Raw genomic sequence first — 7,482 nt, forward strand, 5'->3', positions numbered from 1 at the left:
TAGCAAAGCCTCCTCTGAGTTGTTGGGATGTTCTCATCCCAACAAGATGAGAACACTCTTAAGTGGGTGGTCAAACCACCGGCTGGACTCATTTTGTGTACACTGCCTTTTATCCTTATGTATATCAGCCTCTTATGTACCAGACTCAGCTATATACTCTCTGGTGTGAAAAGGCAGTGCAGTAGAAGGGACATAACTCAGACTTTGGAGAGCCACAAACAGGATTTGCACCCCCTTCTGCCATCTTATTCTGCATTCCTGAGGAAGTCACTTCGCCCTCTTATAAAGTGGCACTAACAGTCCCCACCTTGCACGTTAGTAAAGGCACAAAGATAACATAATTGTACATCCTATCTATGGAACACTTGTGTGTCAAGCACTGTGCCAAACACTTCACATTAAATAGCTTAACTGATGCTCGCAACAACCTCTTTATTATCACCATCCCCATATTACAGTTAAGGAATTGAAACAAAGGGCAGGCTAAGTCATTTCTCCAAGGTTAAAAAGCTGAGAAATCAGTAGGGCCTCACACCAAAGCAGATCTGACTCCAGAGGTATAGCTCATTTCATGACATGGACTCCTTGTCTGGGTAGTGCCTGGAAAATAGTAAATGAGAAATAAATCATAAGCATTATGTTAGCTAAGCACATAGACTCATATATCTGACTTTCCCATCACTCTTGACATTGTACTCTGTACAGAGCAGGCTTTAGGGATTATGTGTGACTTGCTTGCTTTAATTGACATTCTCATAATACAAACACACGTACATATGCACTTAACCCAAGAGTTTCCTGGGGTTGCTATCACAAAATGCCACAAACTGGGTGGCTTAAAGCCACAGAAATCTATGGTCTCACAGTTCTAAAGGCTCAGAGTTTAAAATCAAGGTGTTTATAGAGCCATACTCTTTCTGCAACTTAGTGTTTTGTAGGCAACCTTTGGCATTCCTTGTCCTTTAGATGTATCACTCCAATCCTCCAACTTCACATAGCATTCTCCCTGTGTCTGTTTTCACATGGCTATTTTCTTATAGGATACCATTCATATTATTAGACTCCCACACTATTCTAATATGACCTCATCCTAACTAATTATATCTTCAATGACCCTGTTTTCAAATAAATTCATGGTCTAAGTTAGGGGGGGTTAGAACTCTAACTTATTTTTTGGGGAGTACAGTTCAGCTCATAACAAGAGCCATCTCTCTTTATCCATAGCTGGATGATATCAACTGAACTAATGAGCCCTGGAGAATCCAGAATCAGATAGGCCAGCATTCAAATTAAGCAGGTTACCTAAGTGACGGATGCCTACTTTTCCGTCACTGCCTAAGTGACGGAAAGTGAAGATATTTACCGCACCAACCAGAGAGTTGCTGTGATCTTTAAATGAAATAAGACCATAGAACCCTGGGCACTGTGCCTGGCATATGCTAATCCTTCAATCTGACTAGTATTGGATGCATTCTGTCTGGGGTCTCTACTGGGTAGGTCTACCACTGAGATGGCTCTCCTGCCCTGTGTAGACAGATACTCAGAGTCTTTAGTTAGGCATTTGCATGCCCAGCCTTTGCTCCAGCCTCCTCTGCTCTCTTTTGAAAACAGCAAATGACATCCCATAACTCCCAGAGTCAGAATAATCACTCTGATCTAAAAGTTAGAAATTTCCCTAGCTTAGCATTATCCTTAGAGATCTAGCAGCCCAAACTAAGCTGACTTTGCCTCTCATCCTTGTCATTTTGGCTTCTGAGCACCCAACTATGTGACACAGGAACTGGCTGAAGCCACATTGCAAAGCAAGGGGAAAAACAGTGGCCTCAGATATGCCTGGTACAGAAAGCAGCAGAGGAAAATTAACTCACCTCTTTAATCACAATTTTGCATACCAGAATCTTCAGCTGACAGAAATGATAATCATTTGGTTCATTGATTCTGGGATTAATCACTGAGGTTAATCCTGGCATGTATTGATTCCATTTCTGCTGGCTGTAACTAAAGTGTTCAAATTACTTATTCCAACTCTGACAGCAATGGGTTCCCAAACAAAGGAAGTCAAAGATGAGCTATTACACCTGACAGCTCTGCACAGCACCTAATGACAGCGTTGACTACCCATCTCTCGGCAAGAGGAGCCCCTAATAGGGTAGCATCAAGCACCTGTTCTTGCTATTATACACTGGTGTTTTATAAAGTTGATCCATCAGTGTCTAGAAGAATTGACGGTAGTTTTATCTCAAAGAATCTGAACGCAAAAATTGGGGGCAAAGACAAGCAAATCATGTAGACAACATAGTAAAACATGGCCCATTTCACCAGCTTGATTTCTATCAGAAAATATCAGCATCTGTTACCCTGAGGTCTTCTAGAATTTCACAGTGCTGACCATCAGCCAACAGAAACTTCATTGCAAAAGTAAAATTTGCAAAATGATGACACAGTGTATTCATCCCTTCCTTAGCCTGTCGGTGTGAACTGCTGGTCTGTTAGACGCAATGGACTGTCTTTTACTAAGCAGTCTTGTATGGCCTCTTAAAAAGGACAAAAAGTAATTTCCAGCTTGGTAATACAGCTGACTAGTGCTTCCAAGTAACCATCTCACTACAGCACAACTAAAGCCTAGAAAAGATAAAGTATTTATAACATGGCTGGTTTCACAAAAGGTAGGGAAAGTATCAAAACATAATAATAGTAAATAGAGGCCTGAGTGATAAGAACAGTGGGGTAGGAGTGGGCAAGTCTTTGTTATGAGGGGCTGTCCTGTGTGGCATAGGATGTTTAGCAGCATCTCTGCCCTCTGTCTATCAAATGCAAGTGGCACGCACTCCATCCCATTTTAGGATGAAAAATGTTTCCAGACATTGCCAAATATCCTATGAGGGACAAAGTCACTTCCAGTTAGAATTAGTAATTTAACTTTATACGTTTTAAAGCTAAACTTACTAGGTAAAATTGAAAGGATAACTACTAAAATAGACATACACTATGAAAATTTCAAACAAATTGAGAGAAAACAAGAAAGAAATATTTTAAAAACCCCAAATAAGGCAAAATACATATAAAACTGGGACAAGTACACATCATAAAAAACAATGACAGTAAACAAATCCAAATACGTCCATCATAATACAGAGTTCCACTTCACAAAGGTAGTATGAGGAGCTCTTGTCTCCGGCAAAACAATAACTGGTAAAATTTATTTAAAAAAAAAAACATTTAAAATCTCTGGAAAGTGCCTTAAGAGCATATAACAAATAAGAAATATTTATTAAATAAAATTTACTCTATCATGGTGCAAATAGTATGAGTCTATGACACTTGAGCCATAATGTTTCCTCCCCTCACCTTCCCAAGTCAGCATGATAAATCATAAGGAATCAGAGCTTGTTAAATAACACCTTAGAGATGCCATCAGCCAACTCCAAAATGTTAGAAATTACAGGACGAATGGTTTACTTCTTTAACGTGTAAATGGCAAGTGAAAAAGAAGGAGATAAGAGCCTGCTTTCCTGGCCTGATCCATGTCATTTCAGGGAATTTTATTCCATTCTCAACTGCCATGAGAGTCCTCAACTTTGGCTGTGCCTATCCCTCCTGATCCTTTCCTCTGATTCCTGTGCATGCTTTACAGGTGATCATGTGATCTAAGGATTCTGTTTGTTTTTAAGATTTTATTTTTTTATATGTGTGTGTGTGTGTGTGTGAGAGAGAGAGAGAGAGAGAGAGAGAGCCACATGAGTGAGGAGAGGGACAGAAAGAGAAGGAAAGAGAGAATGTCAAGCAGACACTCCCCTGAACATGGAGCCTGACATGGGGTTCAGTCTCACAACCCTGAGATCATGACCTGAACCAGACACAACTGATCCAAGGATTCGAAACAAGTAGAACCAAAATAAATTTTGGGACTTCTGTTGGGAAACACAAATCAATAGTATATTCTTTTCACTTGGATGTTTCAGTATGCACATGTAAGATAGGGAATTCCTGCAAAATTTTGAACAATAACAGAAACAAATCTGAGGAATTAGCTAATAAGCATAGAGAAGTGGTGGACTTGGAACCACAAATACATTTTCCTGTAAACTCATAAGTCTTTTCACTTATGTTAGCTAATACATTCCCTTTATTTCACAAGGCAGTTTGATTTGAGAGGTCCTCTATCTTGCAGAAATTCTGCTACTGAACATAAATGGTCTCTGGAAATAGGAACTATGCACCAAACCACTAGCTGACATCACCTCTCAAAGGAATAAGTCATTTATCAGACACTAGTTTTCCTCATTGATTAACTTCACTGGTTCATTTTAAAGAGGAAGAAAATAACAGGTATTCAAAGACATGAGAAACAGTGAAATAATCAGACATTAGATTCATTGTTGTGGCAGTTTCTAAATAACACATGCCATTTGATAATTTTTAAGATTTTGATCCTCTTTATGATTGTATCCTCTTTTCTGGCAGTTTTTCATTCCCATTTTTAGATCAATTCAGCTGTTCAGCTCAGTAAAAGGGTATTCCTTTCCTGCTTTCATGAAGTTGGCAATATTCAAAGTACTGCTAGTTCAAAGACAAACATGACTGGGCTCTTCCCTAAAGGAATTTGTGCCCTAAAAGAGGACACAGACACTATATCAACATTTTAAAAATGCTCAAAGTATATTCTAACTTTCATGAAAGAGTTACATTCAGAGAAGAGGAGGCGGTGGGGATCCTGATAAGTGTACATCACACAAGCCTAGTAGTTTATGCCATGATTTTCCAACAAATTGGCCATCAGCTGATCCCAACAAAAAGCACTAGGATAAAAATATGATACATATTACATGTCATTTTTTTCATTTGAATAAGAATAGCCTGCATTACTCATATTAGATACTATGTAATTAGACAAAAGTGTCCTAGAGTGCAGGAAAAAGGAGAGGCTACAGCATAAACAATTGCCTCAACATACAGCCTTTCAGACCATTTGGACCAATTTTTTTTTGCTTTGCCTTAACCCTTCCTGTACTTTCAATTTTTGAGTCTTCGTTTTGGCTTCTGTCCCCCGAGGTCAAAAAAACATGTTGTTCTTAGACTTTCATTCAACCTAGTAATAATACTAAACTTCACCCTACCTTCTGAAAAAGAAAGGCCCAATTTTGATCTGTCTTTCAATTCCTTTATGTTTGTCTGTTTTTGAAATTTCTCAGTCATCACATAATTTTGCAGAGGTTGATCAATTAATTAGTAAGATTTTCTAATAATTCAATTTTAGTATGTACTTTATAATCAATTCTAAGTGTCATCTCTTTAATGTATTAAATGATTATTTTTCAAACACTTGAAAGCTACAGTATGCCATTAGTTTTACTTCACAATGCTGTACCAACACACACACACACACACACACACACACACGAAACAAAAGTATCACAGAACATTGGCTGTAATTACTCTGATACTTGCTGTCTTATTTGATGTTTTAAAATTCTGGTTACAAACCACCTAATTGATTTCTCCACCAATAATGTTTTGACAACAGAGCTCTAAAGGATCTACTAAGCTATATAACTGCAGAAATATCTTCCAAGATTTTAGTTTCTAATTTCAACTTGGTTATTACTCTTCTCTAGTTCTATTATCAATAAGGGGATATACGGGGAATTTCTCAAATAACATCTGGAAGTCTATCAAATAAAAAGATGGTATTGTAGTACTGAGTTTTCGCTACAGTGAAATATTTGGATATACTCTAGGTATGTAGCAACATTTAGTTAATTCTATTCATTTTCTCCAAATGTTTCTGCTAATTTCCAGTTACACATTACTCCCAGTTGCTCATAATATTAATTCACTGTCTCTTGCTATTTAATCATTTTAACATTGCTGGTTTTTTTGCTTGCTTTTCCTCAGCACCCACATATTACTAGTGACATGAACATGGAATCCAGAGGGTGATTTCCATTTTCATAATCATTGCCTACAGTTGCAAAACATTGCTGTCATAAATTTAATTTACAAATACTTCAGAAATTCTCCAATTCACACTGGCTGCCCTTTTCTTTTTAATTTCATATAACTAGATGTATATATAGTCCATAAATCTGACAAACTATACAAAATGAAATATTCATTAGAAACCCAAGTAGCGTGCCAAACTTTGGTTTTTAGCCATATGGTCCAAGATTAGCATTCTTATCTTCATGTAAATTATAATATTCTATCAGAAGTAATATACCAATCTATTTGTAAAAAAAAAAATAAAATTTTAAATAAATAGAAAGCTGTCAACCTCATTGTTGGCTCCTAGGCTTGCAGAGTAAGAAATAATCAAGCAGACCTACAGCTGATTGGCTAAGCAGTGGTTCAGAGGACTCTTCTAACCACTAAGTGTCTACCAGACTCCAAGACCCTAGTCCCTAGAAAAGGCCAGGAAGCACAGAGTGTCTGAGGGCAGTTCAGATGGATATCCAGCTATATCTAACAATTCTTCAGTCATCTCTGGAGGGCTTGCTCTTCTGTTCTCAATAGCATCTTCTCATCTTTTTTTTTTTTTTTTTAACTTTTCCTTCTAGCCCTAACTTACTTCTTTAAATAACTCTCAGCAAATGATCTAGTCTTAGTTTTTAGCAACAGTGCTTCTAATGGCAACCAACATACATTGAAGGTGTAGTAATATGGTTAGGGTCAATTTTAATTAGTTTGTATGTATTAATTCACTTAACAATCCTAACAACCCTAGGAGGGTAGGAACTTTAGTACACTTTTAAAGATGAGGAAACTGAGACACCTTAAGTTTAACTATTCAAGATCATCCAGCTACTACATGAGAGAACAGAGACGTAAATCAGAATGTCACTACAAAGGTAGCATTTTGGCAATAACATTAAAATAAGTGCTCTCAGTCAATAATCTCCCTCAATCCTTCTCCTTAGGTTTGCATATACCTAAACTGTAACAGCAGTTATACCCACCTATAACACATTAACTGGTTCTAGAATTGCCCCCTTCCTTCAGCCATTTGTTCCCTTTTTCTAACCTTTCCTAATTTTCTTTCTTTTTTCTTTTTTAAGATTCTATTTATTTATTTGACAGACAGAGAGAGAGAACACAATCGGAGGAGAGGTAGGCAGAGGGAGAAAAAGAAGCAAGCTCCTGCTGAGCAGGGATCCTGGTGCTGAATAATATGTATATGTGTGTGTATATATGGTGTATGTGTGTGTGTGTGTGTGTATTTATTCCTGCCCTCTCTTTCCACCCTCCAGGTTCTAGCTCTAATGAAATACATTCCTTTCTTTAACCAACCACATTTTTTTTTTACTCTTTTATTCCATTTCCTTCCTTGAAAAATGCTCAGCTTCAACATTTTACTCTCATTCTCTTGTATTTACCTTTTAACATCCAATTAAAAGTATCTGCATCTCTGGGGTCAAGTCATACCTCCAAGACAAATTAAACTGTCCCTTCCCAGACATCTGACTTTATTTGTACATATCCGGA

At 37.5% G+C, this 7,482-nt stretch overlaps 1 long non-coding RNA gene across 1 annotated transcript; it reads right to left on the reverse strand.

The window, feature by feature from the left end:
• Nucleotides 1-415: 415 nt before the first annotated feature.
• LOC140600660 (uncharacterized) lies at nucleotides 416-2,043 on the reverse strand. The gene is made up of 2 exons (XR_012003832.1): nucleotides 1,869-2,043; nucleotides 416-600 (listed from the first exon to the last, which is right to left on the reverse strand). It is a non-coding gene; the product is annotated as an uncharacterized lncRNA (long non-coding RNA).
• Between the last annotated feature and the right edge of the window lie 5,439 nt (nucleotides 2,044-7,482).

This window comes from Canis lupus, chromosome 12, assembly GCF_048164855.1.
Source record: "Canis lupus baileyi chromosome 12, mCanLup2.hap1, whole genome shotgun sequence".
In the NCBI taxonomy this organism is placed as follows: domain Eukaryota; kingdom Metazoa; phylum Chordata; class Mammalia; order Carnivora; family Canidae; genus Canis; species Canis lupus.